We start from the raw sequence: 16,049 nt of genomic DNA on the forward strand, positions 1-16,049 counted from the left end.
CCACCCCCAAAGGGAAGGTGAGCGGGCTCCCCCGAATTTGAATTTACAGCTGAAAGGACCATGCTATAGAGATATAATTAGAGATGGAGGTGGAGACGGAACATGCCCCAGCCCGCCTCCCCTCTACGCCTGGTGTGAGACAGCCCTGATTACACCTTCCTGCCTCATCCATCCAGCACCTAGTGACCTGCTCCTTTGTGCTCATGGAAACCTGCCATTCTCTGGTTGATTTTGTGCTCCCTTGCTCATTTATTTTTTTCATAATTAGGGAACAGAAATCATCTAAAAACTTTACTAGAATGTGCTTTAAATATTTAAGCCACCAGTGCAGGCATTTGTTGATCGCTATTTATATTTATATAAATTTATTAAATTTAACTTAATTTATTTTTAATATAAATTAGAGTGAATTAAGAGACATTTATTAAATGTTAAAGAAGGTGTTAAATGTCGAACTATTATACTCACGTGTGACATAATTACAAGCCCACAGCAGTTTGCAGAAACAACACACAGGTTCCAACAGACCCTGGCCCCAGTTCCCTCCGATGACAACATCTTACACAACCATAGTAGAAAACCCGATGCAGAAATTAACACTGCTGTGATCTACAGGCATGAGAAGATTTCACCGGCTTCTCCATACGCTCGTGTGTGTGTCTGTGTGTGTGATGGAGAGTATATGTCTGCATATGAGTATGTGTGTGTGCATATACGTGCGTGCATCTGTGCGCGTGCGTGTCCCTGTGCATGCGTGTGTGCCTGTGTCTCTCTGTGCGCGTATATGTGGTTGTACACAATTTCACCACATGTGCAGACCCCTGTGGCCACCACAGTGCAGATACAGGACAGTTCCGTCACCATAAAGACCCTCACCTGTGACACCTGTTCATCATCGTGGGTGTGTTCACACAGACACCCAGGAGGACCTGCTCCCCTGTCAGTGTCCACGGCACAGCCAGCCTCCCATGGCACCTCCACGGAGCAGAAGCCCAACGTGTGTGCTGGATGAATGACTCCACCCACAGAATGCCTCAACAGCCTTGGATGTGAATAAATCTACACATAACCCCGGCGAACCAGGCTTCCTCCCAAGACTACTTAGCACGAGATGAGGCGAGGGGGATGAAGGCTGATGCTAGACTCCTCGGACCCCTGAGCGGACCCCAGAAACCCACCTGCGCCACCCCACCCCTCACCACCCACTGCTCCAGTGATGTGAGACCCTCTCAGGTACGGGTGGTTACGATGACCTCCAAGTGATCCACCCCCCTGAGGGCCTCTCAGCTCTTGAAGGACGGCAGGGACAAGAATCCTCCACTGTCGACATGGGGTTGGAGGACCCCCACGTCCCCACGTTCCTCAATCAGGCAACTCGGGCAATTTCTTCCTCCCCTTCTTTCAAAGGTATCCTGGGAGTTCACATCAAGGTAACACCACCCAGACCACAGTGTTGGAGAAGCCCCGTGTGACAGCCCCCAGGCCCTTTCTGGGCTCCGCAATAACATAGCCCACTCAGTGTGGCCCTGGGCAGGACTCCGGGGCCCCTGTCTCCAAGCCCTCGGTTCCTTTTACCTCCTTCTCGAAGCTGCCTGGGGCCCCAGCTCATGCCCCTCCACCCAGGGTCCCCCATGGCACCCGTGACAATGGAGTTCACGGCTCTTCTCTGTGGCTAGTCGGTGGTTTCCGGTCCCCACGGCCACCGTGTCCATGGTAACAGCAGCTCTCAGCCTTCCCCACCTCAGTAATCCCTTCCAGTTCCAGACTGCAAAGGGAACAGAGACCACTGGCCTCTCCTGGGCCTCAAACATCCCCTGAGATCACAGGCCTGGAAAGCTGCCAGTGTGACACAGGGTGTAAAATGCACACATCAGACACTGTCAGAAAGAAATCTGTTCTCCAGGTAGACAGTAGGGGAAGGATATGCTTGCATTTTAAGAAATATGGTGAAAGCAATGCAGCAGGGACCCCATCCGTGGGCGGGGACTGGCCATTTGTGACCTCATCATCCCTAAGGAGTCTGAACAGGTCTGGGCCCTGATTCCATTTCTGCAAGGCCCCTTCATGCCATCTGTAGGTGCTGGAGCTGAGACAGAGAAAGACCCAAGAGCCCAAAGCATCGGTGGGGGTTACCGGGTCGGTGACAGTCACTTTATCAGTGAGGGTTGCTGCATCTGTTAGATAAGCTACGCCCCCCAGACAGGGTCAGAGGGATACCGCTGACCCACAGCTCCACGCTTCCTTATGGACTCCAATCATGCACCTATGATTCCAGAAGCCTCTTGAGAGCTGAGACCATGTTTGCAGTCCCATCACTTAGCCCCACGCTTGGCACACGGAATACCTACAGTTAACAATACGGTACCATGTGTCTTAAAATACATTTGGGGGGAGGGCCCCTGGGGGGCTCAGTCAGTTGAGCATCCGACTCTTGATTTCAGTACCCAAGTCATGATCCCAGGGTTGTGGGATCGAGCCCTGCATTAGCTCTGCACTGAGCATAGAGCCGGCTTGGGATTCTCTCTCTTTCTCTGCCCCTCTCCCCTACCACACTCTCTCTCTGTGTCAATAAAATAAAACAAAATAAAGTAAAACAAAATAAAGTAAAGTAAAATAAAATAAAATAAAATAAAATAAAATAAAATAAAATAAAAATAAGGGGTGCATGGATGGATCAGTGGGTTGAGCATCCAACTCTTGGTTTCAGCTCAGGTCATGATCTCATGATTCAGAAGATCGAGCCCCACATCAGGCTCTGAACTGACAGCTCAGAGCCTGCCTGAGATTCTCTCTCTCTCTCTCTCTCTCTCTCTCTCTCTCTGCCCCTCCCCTGCTCAAACTCTCTCTCTCTCAAAATAAACTTTAAAACGCATACATACATACATAAATAAAATACATTAACAGGGTAAACCTCATGTTATATTCTTTTCAAAACCATACGCACACCAAAGAACACAAGGACACTTTGGGAGGTGATGGATAGACAGGTTTAGCACCTTGATAGCATCACAGGTGTTTGCACGTGTCCAAACACATCAACATGTGAATCCTAATAGTGGGCAGATTTTTGCATATCACATATACCTCACTAAAGCTAAAAAAGAGAGTATTCTGGAAGTGCAGTTAGTCAAAGGAATGAAAGAATTAGTAGGTCAACGCAATTAGTGGGCTGATCTGCTGATGGCTGGGACTAAAGTAAACCCTCGTGGCTATTTTGTGGACATTTAGGGTCTCGCCTGCTGCCCCTTCCTCTGTCACCTTCCCACTCATTCCCAGAGCTGCGAATCTCCAGCTCCTGTGGGAGGGATGTACTGCCTCCCCAGGACACTCACTCCATCCGGGGAACACTAACCATCATAAGGCCATTCTTTACGTTAAGCCAAACCTACCGCATTAAGACTCAAAGCTGCTAAAGTTCAAGGAAGACATAATTGTGTCATTTGATTCGCTCACCAGAGAGCAGGTCAGACAGAAAGGTTACGGCGCTCTCAAAAATATTCCGACAACATTTTTTTCTAATTTTAATGCTATCATTTCGCCTTTTCAGAGAAAGGATTTCTATTTATCAGCAATGAATAAATGCTTCTGAAATCTGGGATTACCGACGCTGACCTTTCCTTTATCGGCAGGTACGAAAATGAATGGGCGAATGACAGAAATGTAATTTGAGGGCTACAAGATTTATGAGGAGGCAGTGCACTGAGGGGGAAGGTGGCGATGATTTGAGAAGGGACCGGGCACAGAAAGGAAACTCCACAATGGTTTTCCTGGACTGGAGGCTTTGGAAATGACGGTGGCGGCATTCACGGCAGAGAGCAGAGACTCTCTCTAACGTGCTTCGGATAAGAAAGCAGGTGCATGCGAGTGACTCCACTGTAGAGCCACCATGGGGATCAGCTGAGAAGACCCCATAAAACGTGCAGCTCCGTGCCTGACAGGGGCGCCACTCGGCCGACACTGGATGTCCTCACTGTCGTCATCCCCCAGCCGCGGCGATGGCAGCAGGAAGCCCAGGGTGGGCCCTGCGTGCCGCCTACCACCCACTCCTTCCTCTCGAAATCCTGCAGCCACCCGGCTGCAGAGCCAGGCTTCCCTCTTCTTGCCACTTCTGCACCTGTCAGTATCAGGGGCTGAACTGCGTCCCCCCGCCCCGGAAGGATTTGTCCAAATCCTAACCCCCGACCCCCATGTAGGGTCTTTGCAGATGCCATCAAGTTGCAGTGAGGTTGTACTCGATGAGGTTGGGCCCCAATCCAATGATGGGTGTGCCTGTGAGAAGAGGGAGGCTTGCACACCGACAGAGACACCACAGGGGGAGGAGGGCCTGTGAGCACAGAGGGGGCCGGTGGTGCCTCCGCCAGCCCAGGAACACCGGCGACAACAGAAGCGGGAAAAGGGAGGAGGATCCTCCCCGGGGACCGTCCGGTAGAGGATGACTCTGCCCACACTTTGATGTCAAACTTCTGACCTCCGGAACCGTGAGAAAATACATCCCTGTCCACGGTTATTTGTTATGACAGCCCTAAGACAGAAACGCAATCGGCTCATTCAGTCCGTGTCCCCGGGCATCTACTGCGTGCCAGGCGCTGCGTTCGCTGGGGGCCGCGGGGGCGGGCAGCGGGGGAGTGCTCCCAGACCCCACAGCAAGGGCAGGAAGCAAACCCACAAGTATCCGTGTGATTTGGGATCAGTCCTGTGAGAAGCACAAGCCAGGCTGAGAGAGTAGAGCGGGGCCTGACTGACGGACTTTCGTCCAGAACGCTGAACCGACGCCCAGGTAGGCGAACGCATGTGGGGCAGGTGGAGGCTGCCCAGCCGCGTCAGGAGCACAACTTTCATCCTGATAAAAATCCCTTTTCTCCTTCCTTGTAGTAAATCACCGAAAGTCCTCTTAGCCTGCAAAGAAACACAGAAGGTAGTGGGTTCCCCACAAGGGGCCTGACCTCAGGAGGGGATGTTCCAGGTGGGCTACAGGATGTACTCTGAGATGCTTACATTTGCCACGAGGGTCCCGGGTTCAAACAACTGTCCACTCGGGGCTGGGCTTCGACCGACACAGAAGCAGCCTCGAGATATAACAAGGCACGTTCTCAACAGAGAGCTCAAAGCCCCTTCCCGGGACCCAGAAAACCAAACAAGGCCCCGTGGTGAGCGCTGTCCTCTGTTATTTCAGAATCCAAGTGCAGGTGCCTCCAAGGGCGTCCTGGGGACCCCAGCTGACCGACAGCTGGCCCAGCCAACCAGAAAACGACTCCCCCACCCCGACACCTCCTGGGGCTCAGCGGCAGCTAAGACATTTCCCCTGGGCAAGTCACATCCAGGGGGAAATCATTTCTAACTTGCAGGGTGAAGTTCACTATTGAAAACATTTGTTTTGATGGGCATCGGAAGCTCTACAAAAATGAGCTAACGTATCTCACATCAGGGGATGATAACGGACGTGCCAGAGAACCTCCCCCCGCACACACGGCTCCCGGGGGCAAGTGGGAGACTCCCCAGGTGGAGGCCACGGGAGCAGGACCACAGGCTGGTCGCCCCCGCATGCAGCTCCCGCAGAACACGAGGGCACGGGCTCTGCACCGCGGGCCCCCATCTGCCATCTGAGCCAGCTTCTCCTGTCACCGCTGTAACAAGCTTAACGAAGCAAATTGCTGGAAGGCTTGTGATCTGGAGCAGAGTTTCTCAGGGCTCGTTTAAATATCGCATGTCAGGAAAGGGATTTCACCTCCCAGATGCTTGTTAAAGCTCGTGGCCGGGCTCTTATCTGGCTAGTTCGTCTGTTTCTGTTCAGATTTCCCCTATTCTCAGCTGGGACCTCAGCCAACGTCTCGTTGGTCCGGGTGGCTCTGCTCCAAAGGCCCAGACGAGGGTCTCAGGGGATGGGAGGAGGTGTTCGACCCTCAGCGAGGACGGGGGTGGTCAGGAGTAAGAGGCACTGCCTAGGGGAACGCATTACAGACTCCCAAGTCTTCGTGGGGTCCCTGCTCGGGGTTGGGAGTGCTCCACGGCCTTGCAGACAGAGCAGTCAACACAGCACACGAGTCCCCATCCTTCTGTGAAGTACCCCTGGGGAGGGAAGGAACAGAGCCCCACGCTTCACGTGGAAACCCTTTAAAATTAAAGGAAAGAGGGGTGCCTGGGGGGCTCAGTCGCTTAAGCGTTTTGCTTCGGCTCAGGTCACGATCTCACAGTTTATGAATCCAAGCCCTGCATCAGGCTCCGCGCTGACAGCTCAGAGTCAGGACCCTGCTTCGGATTCTGTGTCTCCCTCTCTCTCCGCCCCTCCCCTGCTCGCACCATATTTTTCCTCCCTCTCTGTCTCAAATATGAATAGACATTAAAAAAATAGTAAAAGTAAAAAGAAATTAAATTAAATTAAAGGGAAGAGATCTGGTTATTTGCATATGGCAAACCGCATAGTAAAGTGTGAGCAGCAGCCTCTCGGCTGCTGAGCCTGGAGAGAGGGAACAGCCTTCAACCAGGAAGGCCCTTAGGCGGGGGGTTGTCACCGAGAAGCGTGGCTGGTTTTGTCGCCGATTTTGAACAGGTGATATACGCACGGGGTATACCGAAGGTTAAACGTGACGAGGAGATTTCTCGTGCGTTACTCTAGACAAGTTGTGCCCCATACGCACATAAGCGTGCACACGTGTCCCTTCTCAGCGCAAGCAGCACATCTGAGCACACGGCGTGTGAGCTGTGTAGCTTTCTCGGGGTAGGCCCTGAAGACCGTACCGGGCGCATGTGCCCAGCTCCGCCTCCTTCTTCAAAGGCTCCAGAAGGTTCCACTGCAAGGACGCACCCTAACGCATGTATCCAGCCCCTGCTGGTGGACATTCGGATCTTTCCATTTCTTTCCTCCAGTGGATATTCTCACACACACGTCTTTGTGCACGTGTGCAAATATGTCTGTAAGATCAAACCCCGTGCTTGGACTTGATGAAGCAAAGGCTGTGTGCATCGTAAGTTTGGACAGATGTCAGTAAATTGTCCTCCCCTCAAAAAAGGCTATTCCAATTTACATTCCCACCACAAAAATGACTGTCTGCTTACCGTCTTTGTCAATCCAATAGATTAAAACATGCTCATTCCAAAGAGGTTTCGATCCTAAGGATGAGGTCACTCGCTTTTTGTACACGTAAGAGCCACAGTTGTTTCCTCTGCTGTGAAATGTGTCCTTGGACAACGGCTTGAGAAAGTCCAGATTCCTGGACCACCCTCCTTCCCTCGGCCACCGCTGCCAGCCCAGGTGTCATACCCTGCCCCGTCACCACCTGTCTTCCTGCTTCCAGGAACTGTGGGGCACATTTTGAAAGTAAATTGGAACCACTTGCGTTGTGATGGATGTGTGCCCTCCTTAACACAGCTGACAGTGTACTGGCGACTTTCAGGGCCAGAGTTTGAGCCAAGGGTTCTGGAGAGGTCACAGGAGCCAGCTGGAGCAGGGAGGGCAAGGAGAGAGGTGCCAAGCCCCCCCCCCCACCGCCACGTGCAGGTCCCGCTGTAAGACCGCTCCCCCCAGAGTGCTGCCCACCCAGCTCGGGGCTGGCTCCTGGGCTGTGTGTCCCGGGGTGCATAGCTGTGCCCTGCTGACTCCCCTCACTGATGCATCGGCCTCACAGAGCCCCCCTGCTGCTCCAGGACCTCCCCCAGCCCCGCGAACCACAGCGAGCAACAGCAATGTCCCTGCCTCCTGGGGCCTCTGACCCAGTGAGAGGATGCTGTGGCCCCCGAAGCACTGACTCTGCATGAGCCCTCAGTCTAACCGTGCAGAGCGGGCATCATTTGCAAACGCATACTGGGCTGCAGACCTTGATAAGACAGTGTGAAGAGGAGGAGAAGGGGGCAGGTCCACACTGGTCGGGAGGCACTGGTGTAAAGGTAGTCCCGGCCAGCTGGGAAAGATGGACAGGGCAGCCCAGGGGCCACTGGGGACCAGCATGGCCCACGGGAACGGCACACCCAGTGGAGCTCCACGGCTTACAGGGTGGAGTCGGGAAGAGGAGGAGGCTTAGAGATTAGCAGGCTGCTGCAGGAGCCCCAAACAGGAGGGATGAAGGTTCTGGTCAAGCAGAAGTGGGAAAGCTTGATGGAGGGGCTGGACCAGGAGACAGACGAAGACAGAATCAACAAGATGGCGGGTGGGGGATGAGCTAGAGCTGGAAGGTGTGAGGTGTGTGAAGCCTCTAACCCGGCCCAGAAAGAGTCTGACCTTTGCCTTCGGCTCCTGGGAGGTGACCCCTAAGATAAGAATGTTCTTGACTATGTGGGGGCCTTGACCACCAGGTGGTCTAATGATGTGCTTTAGGGTGGCAGCTTTGGGTTGTGGGGTATCAGCTCAACCTCACCAGGGGCTGGAGCCCAAAGTCAACCACATGGGTGACCAATCAGGTCTAGTTCACTGGGTGGACCTCAAAAGGGACACTGGGCACCAAGGTTCGGGAGAGTTTCATGGGTCAGCAATACCCATGTCTTACGGTTTCACATCATGTCTCGCCTGGGAGGATTTAGCACTATCCACACCTCCAATGGAAGCTTCTGGAACTTCGCTGTACTTGGGCCCATGCATCCCTTCCCTGGGCTGATTTTGATCTGCATCTTTTTGCTGTTATAAAGCATATCCAAGAGTAGAACAGCTTTTAGAGACGCCCGCCAGGCCCAACGAGCTACCGAACGTCAGACGTGAGGGTGATCTTAGGGACTGTCCCTGACATCACAGTGTGCAGCCCAAAAGGCCCCAGCCCAAAAGGTCCAAGCCTGGGAGCTGGAAGGAGCTTGTTGGCACAGAGCGGCTGATACGGCAGCAGTGAGGTCACTTGGGGACGTGGTGAGTCTGAGGTGCCTATGGAGCATCCCGGGAAAGAAGGCTGGGGCGGGGGGGTGGGGACGGGCAAAGAGGGTGCCACTCAGCCTCCACCCATCAGCCACGGGAAGTCAGGACCGCCGGGACCCAGGCCGCGCACAGGGATTGGCCTGGGAGCGGACACACGTGCGGGGCTCTCGGTGTGCACGCCGACAGACAAGCGGAAACTGCGTCAGCGTGTGCTCACACATACAAGTGCAAGAAAAGGATGAGGCGACAGGCAGGCCCAGTGACCACGAGGACGGCGCCTTGGAGGAAGCGGCTGTTTGACTCACAGCCGGACCAGCCAGGTGGGGAGCAGGGCTCGAGAATCCAAGGCCTCCCCGAAGTGGCTCCTCGAAGGCTCTGGGGCAAGGAGGGCTTGGAACGCTCACGCAGCGGACTGATCCGTGTTCCCAGGGCCCGGCAAACAAGTGTGTCCGGGACAGACCGGATAGTAAACGTGTTAGACTTTACAGGACACGCCACGTCTGTTGCAATGAACCAAATCTGCCCTCGCAGCTTAAAAGCCGGAGGAGACCACACGCTGATGAATGGAACAGGCTGCGTTCCGATAAAACTTTATTTACAAAAACCAGTGGGTCAGATCTGGGCCTACGGCTGTAATTTGTCAATCCCTGGTCTAAGGTTACGAAGCTCGTGAGAAGCCTTTTGCCGGGACCTCCCGTGAGTTTATCCGAACTGCTTCTTCCCCGCGCCCTGTCCGCCCTGGCTGGAACCCTCCGGACACAACCTAGTTCCATCCACCTCCCTTTCCGCGGATGGCCTGACCGGTTCAGGGAGGACTCAGGTTATTGGTCTCCCTTCCTCTGGACGAGGTCCTACGAACGCCACTAACACTGCATGGCGTTGGGACAGGCATTGCCAGCTCCCCGGGCGTTCACACCGGCTCCTGGGCGCTCCCGGCTGGCACACAGAGTCTCTGCTGTGTAGCGGGCTGCTGGCTCGGGGACCCGGGCTCACAACCTTCCACGTTACCCTGTTAAGTCTCATCCCGTTAGAATCGATTCTATCACTTGAGACTGCCAGAGCTGCTTTAAATCCTGGTTCTGTCACCTGAAATTCTCTCCCTGCTCTGAGCTATCCCAGGAGGCCGTTGGGGGAGGGGGGGGGGTGGGCTGCGAACGTGGGCTCGGGCCAGACCGCCTGCGTGTCTGACACACGTGTGAGGAGATGTGTGGGCCTAAGCGAGTTACTGGGGGTTTCTGTGCCTCAGTTTTCCTGGCTGTAAAGGGGGATGTTGACCCTTCTTCATAGGGTTGTGTGAAGGGCTGGCAGGGGGGAGGTTCGTCAAATATGGAACGTTTAGACCAGGCTCCAGCTCTTAGAGCTCTAAGGATGCGCACTGGTATTTGACCACCAAGTCGCCAAAGAAGATCTGTCTCAGATCAGTGCCAACTCCAGAGCCCTGGGGCATCTCACTGGAGACAGACCTCCCTCCAAATCAGCCAGCGCTCCCCGGATGCCATCAGTCAGCCAGTACAGATTGTGCCTGACTAGGGTTCTAGCAAAGAAGGCAAGGAGGATGGAACCCGAGTGACACTCCCGGGGGAAGACCCTCACCTAAAGCATGACTTTGACGGTGGACCAGGTGCCTGCAGTCCTGGCGTCTTCCGGTAAGGCCCGGCCCCCCCTCTGAGCCTCTGTGAGATGCAGACACGCGGCTTGCCCCAGAACCTCAGTTGGACTCGCAGCAGCACGCTTACACACGCCAGGCACAGGTTAAGTGCTTGGGTCGTGACGCTCACTTAATTCACCATCACCCAGAAGGTAGGTGCTAACCTTACGCCTCTGAGCAGGGGTCCTCCCAGAACCTCAGTTTCTTTCTCCGTAAGGTGAGGATGATGACACATTCTCCCCCATGAGGGGCTTGTGAGGGTTATCTGAGTAAACACATGGAAGGTACCCAGGACAGTGACGGGCCTTAGTGCCACCTGTCACTCCACTGGAAGTTACAGCTGGGAAGCCATGGCACCTGGGAGACGTGAGGCCAACCTCCAAGGCTACTCTACCAGCAAGGGGCAGAGCAGGATGTGCCCCAGGAGCCCCACCCCTGCCCCTGCATGATGCTTCTGCACCCGCCCGCCTCTCCTGAGCAAGAGAGTGACGACCTGATGGGCCACAGGGCTGGCTGAGGGGACAGTGCCCTCAACCCAAACTCGGCTGCTGCCTTCCTCGCTTTGCTGCAGGCTGAAGCTGTATCTTCAGTCCGGATGAATCAGATAATCAATAAACCCTCCAGAGCATCCAGGCGGTAAAAAATAGAAAAACGTCTTCATGCCTGGAGAAGTCAGTAATTAACCCGAGCTGGAGGCTGGGGTTTGTTTGGCCGGATGTAATTGGCTTTAGGAAGGACGGATGGCAGGGCTGATACGTGCCTTCAAGACTCGGCCGGGAGGGGGAGAGGCATCCGTGTGGGACCCAAAGACTTAGGGGTCCCTGTGTTCCGCTGGAGCTGAGGCTCTGCGCTCCGGGAGCCTGAGAGAGGGACATTTGTCTCTGACAGAGGCGGGAACTGGCTGCGTTGGGTGAGTGATGCATATCTCTGCTCTGCACACACACCATTAATCTGGCAGCCAGCTCGGCCCGGGGGGAGATGGGAAGGCTGGAGGGGTCACCTTTCCCGTCACAGGGTTCTCAGCCAGCCTGGAGAAGCCACCACACGTGCCGGCTCACCCCCAGCTGAAGGTCAGGAGCCACAAAGCTGGGTAGGCTCGGGGGTGCAAACTGGGAGCCTTGGTGGGTTCAAGCAGGAGAAATGGCACGAGTGATTGAAGTCTGAGGCCCAGATGCCACCACATGCCACCCTGGAAACCGTGTCCCCATGGAGGACACCGAGCAGGGCCTCCCTGCTGCCCCCACCGGCTCTCAGAGGAGGCAAGACAGGATGGGTGGGGTCGGGCTGCAGGGGTAAACCAGGCCAGCCCCTGGGATCGTTACCAGTGGCATGACGTTGGTGTCACAAGAGACTTGAGTCTAGCTGCACAGCTGAACTGTGACCCCCGTGTCCTCTTTGGTAAAGCAGGGCAGGGGTGAGTCTGGAATAACGCAGGAAATGCACTCAGCACGGGGGTCCCACCCCCGACACAGTGTCCAGGTGCCTCTCGAGGAGAGGGAACGGAGGGGTGCGGAGGAGGGTCGGGGCTGGCCAGGCAGGCGGGGATGTGGGTTGGGCCTCATGGGAAAGTGTGACATTCCAGTTGATGGGGACAGCGTTCCCAGCCAGAGACCTGAGCCTGCAGGGGTGCGGAGGTGTGAGCAGGCTACACTGGGGAAGAAAGGGGCCAGGCTAGCCCTGTGGCTCTGCCTGCGGGGCAGCCGAGGAACCAGCGGTGCAGGAGGAAGCAGCCGGTCGGTCGTGAAGAGCCATGAAAGCCAGAGTGACCCCAAGTCAGGAAGTCCCTTCTGGGGGGGGGGACTCAGTTTCCCCAGCGGTCCCCAGAAGAAAGGATTTAGGGGTCAGGTGCATCCAAGGGGCTGGTTCCAGATGCCGGGAGGTACCGGTGGGAATCGGGACCGACTCGGGGGCGGTGATGTCCGTGTGAGTCCCAAACCGCAGAGGAGGGCCGTTCCAAGGGGGGCCCGGGATGAGGACGCCTTCGCGGAGGCAGCTGCCTTTTTTGTTTCTTTTTGAGTGTTCCCTGTGTACCCGGCCCCAGGCGGGGCACTTTCTGACCTTGACAAGAACCCTGTAAGCAGGCATTTTAATCCCCTCTTTGCCTGTAAAGAAACTGAAGCTCAGAGAGGGTAGGTAACCTGTCCCGGGTCACTCAGCTGGTGAGTGGCAGGGCAGAATTTGAGCCCAGGTCATCCCGACCCCAAAACTCACCGTTTGCAGATGTGCGTGTCCTTCCCTCTCCGGGGAGCCCTGACCCTCTGCGCTCCTCTAAAGCACTGAAGATAACTGGGTGAAGCTAATTCTAGTCGATACGTCGGACCAGCGAGAACGGTGAGTAATCGCTAATGTGAAAGCAACCTAAGCACCTTTTCGTATCACATCACTCAGCTGTCACGACACCCCTGATACGGGGGTGCTAACAGCATCTTCATTGTGTACATTGAGGAAACTGAGGCACAGAGGTCAGGTCCGTGCCTAAGGGTGCCCAGCCGGCCAGCGGGAGAGTCTGGAGAAGAGGACGGCTGAGCACCACCTCCCACACTCCCAACGCCTCCAAGTCTGGCGCTCGAAAAGGCGTGAGCCAGCCTGAGCTGACGTATCTGTGGGGCCCTGAGAAAATGATTAATGTGACCCAGGCTGAGGAGATAAGAGGAATAATGCTCTGTCTGAATGCACCGTACCCTGCTGGCTGCCGGTGCAGGTGACTCGGGGTGCATCCAGGCCAGAGGACACGAGGAGGTGCAGCCCAGCTCCTCTGACCTCTGCAGCTCATACAGCCTCTCTGGAGTCTGGAAATGCTCGCCCCCCCCCCCACTTCCGCCAAGATAATCCCTGGCAGAGACTTGCTCCAGAAACACCACCTGAGCGTGTGATGGAGGGAGGCTGCTGGGAAGCGTTGCTAGGATACGGGGAGGAGGGGCACAGAGGGCATCAGGACCAGGAAGCGCCGCTGAACATCAGCAGCCATCGAGGCCGGCATCCAAGGAGCAGGAGAATGAATGGATGGACACCAGTCTCTTGATCCCAATGAGCCGGATCTTAGGTGACATTGATGGAGGGCTTCGAGGATAATTTGAAATCTAATTGGTGGGTGTTTTGGTTTGGTAGGAGGGCCATTTCACTTGGTAAATGTCAGGAAGCTGGATGACTTCCCTGATGCTCTTGGCAAAGTTTAGTGGTGCTGCCCTGGCAGTGAACAAAAAACACGCAGAAGCCAGAGAGAGAGAGAGAAAGAGAGAGAGAGAGCACTTCCAGGAAGGCGGGGAGGTAGGAGGGGTAGAAGCCACCTGGCCAAGCCCCTCAGAGACACGTCCCCCATGGCAGCTACAGTCTATACTCTACATAGGAAATAAATATTCCAAGAGTCTGGTGTCCTGGTGGATTTATGCACCTTCCCTGCTCTCTGCTAACCCCTCCCTTGTCCCAATACCTAGAAGAAAAGGTGGGAGAGACACTGATAGAAGCACATGTGTTACTTCTCAGGCAGCAGGAGTGTGAGGGTCGAGCTAGAACTAAGGTGGTGGGGGCCAGAATCAGCTTTATGCCCTGTAGCAGGAGGTGTAGACAAAACATCTGCAGTAGGGAACAGTTCTATCCAATTTGCATTATAGAAATCTAACTCGGGAACCATCTGAAAAAAAATAAGAAAGATGAGTTCTTACCTCAAACTTTGTACCAAAGAAAGTAACAGATGAGTCAAAGATTTAAATGACGGAAAAAGAAAAAAAAAAAAAAGGGAACAAGGAAGGAAGGCAGTGAGGGAGAGAGGGAGAGGGGAAGGAGGGAGGAAGAAAGGAAAGAAGGAAGGAAGAAAGCCCTAAAGAATTGATGAAACCGTGGCTTAACAAACAAACAAACAAACAAAACTCACAACAAGGAAAGGTCTTTCTAACAAAGATACAAACCCAGGAACTACAAAAGAATAAATGCTAGGGGCACCTGGGTGGCTCAGTCAGTTAAGTGTCCGACTTCGGCTCAGGTCATCATCTCGTGGTCTGTGGGTTCAAGCCCCACGTTGGGTTCTCTGCTGACAGTTCAGAGCCTGGAGCCTTGGATTCTGTGTCTCCTCTCTCTCTGCCCCTCCCCCACTCATGCTCTGTCTCTCTTCATCTCTCAAAAATGAATACACATTAAAAAAATTTTTAAAAGAATAAATGCTAAAACACCGGGCACCTGGGTGGCTCAGTCAGTTAAGGATTCAACTCTTGATTTTGGCTCAGGTCATGATCTCATGGTTGGGAGAATGAGACTTGACTCGGGCTCAACGCTGGGCATGGAACCTATTTAAGACTCTCTCTCTCCCTCTCTCTGCCCCCACCCCTCAAAAAAAGAAAAAGAATAAATGCTAAATCAACCACATAAAGATTAAACTTTTCTGCTGGGTAAAAGCTACCATAAACAGAGTTTTGTTTTGTCTTGTTTTGTTTTGTTTTGTTCTGTTTTGTTTTGTTCCTTAAGGATAAACCACAAAAATACTTCCAATTCCTTTATGTGTAGACTTAATTTCTGTATTAAATAGAGTTTCTATAAAAATCTGGAAAGAAAAAAAGTCCCAGAGAAAATAGCCCAATAGAAAATGATGGTTCACAGAAAAGGAGCCTTAAATGGCTCTTAAATACATGGAAATATGACCAACCTCACTCATAATAAGAGAAAAGCAAAATCACGAGATAACATTTTTCACTCATCAGCTTGGCAAAGATCAAAAATTTGATAAACCTTGTTGGAGTAGTTACAGCAGTACTCAAAAACTGTGGCTGGGACTATGAATTGGTAGAGTTTTATTGATTGTGATTGAACAGTATCTACCAAAATTCCAAATGAATGTATCTGATTCGGCAATTTCACTTCCAGAAACTTACCCTGCTGATACATTCCTCGTGTCTGAACTTACATATGAGTAATTCTAATTATTATACTACTGCTTTAATGGACAAAAATCTGGAGATTGCCTCCATGGTCTTCAACAGAAGCCATGTTAGTTTTTTTTGTTTTTTTTGAGAGAGAGAGAGAGAGAGAGAGAAAGGGAGGCGGGTGGGGGAGAGAATCTTAAGCAGGCTCCATGCTCAGTGCAGAGCCTGGCATGGGGCTTGATCTCCCAACCCTGGCATCATAAATGACCTAAGGCGAAATCAAGGGTTGGACACTCAAGCCGCAGAGGCATCCAGGTGCCCCTGAAGCTGGGCTATTTAAAATACAGCCGTCTATATTAGAACCCAGAATGCTTTGCAGCTGATTTTTTTTAAAGAATAAATAAAGAAAGGGCACTCAAAAACAATGCCAAACATATGGTCTAAAGTAAAAAATGCAGGTGCAGAATAATGTGTATAATATGCCTCTGTTCCTGTAAAATAGGGCTGTAGATAAATGCATGAAGAATCTCCATTAACTGGTAACTGTTAATAAATGAAAAGCTAATGCAGACAAGGCCTCTCTTAACACTAAAATCCCAAGGAATCCCACAACTTTCACAGCTTTTCCAACGCATATGCCAATCAACCTTCAAGCTTGCAGAATTTGGAAACATGGTTCATGAAAAATCAAGTGGCAATATTCCAGCTCCAGCTG

At 53.2% G+C, this 16,049-nt stretch overlaps 1 long non-coding RNA gene across 5 annotated transcripts in view; it reads right to left on the reverse strand.

Moving 5' to 3' along the window:
* Positions 1 to 2,135, reverse strand: part of LOC123379452 — a 4,760-nt gene extending 2,625 nt beyond the window's left edge. For 2 of the 5 annotated variants that reach the window (XR_006583862.1, XR_006583859.1), the window contains exons 1-2: positions 1,576 to 2,135; positions 877 to 1,042 (exon numbers count right to left, since the gene is read on the reverse strand). This is a non-coding gene — a long non-coding RNA (uncharacterized LOC123379452). The remainder of the gene's footprint in view (positions 1 to 876; positions 1,043 to 1,575) is intronic. The other 3 variants (XR_006583861.1, XR_006583860.1, XR_006583863.1) reach the window with 3 other exon arrangements.
* Positions 2,136 to 16,049: the final 13,914 nt, after the last annotated feature.

Source organism: Felis catus, chromosome C1, assembly GCF_018350175.1.
Source record: "Felis catus isolate Fca126 chromosome C1, F.catus_Fca126_mat1.0, whole genome shotgun sequence".
NCBI lineage: Eukaryota > Metazoa > Chordata > Mammalia > Carnivora > Felidae > Felis > Felis catus.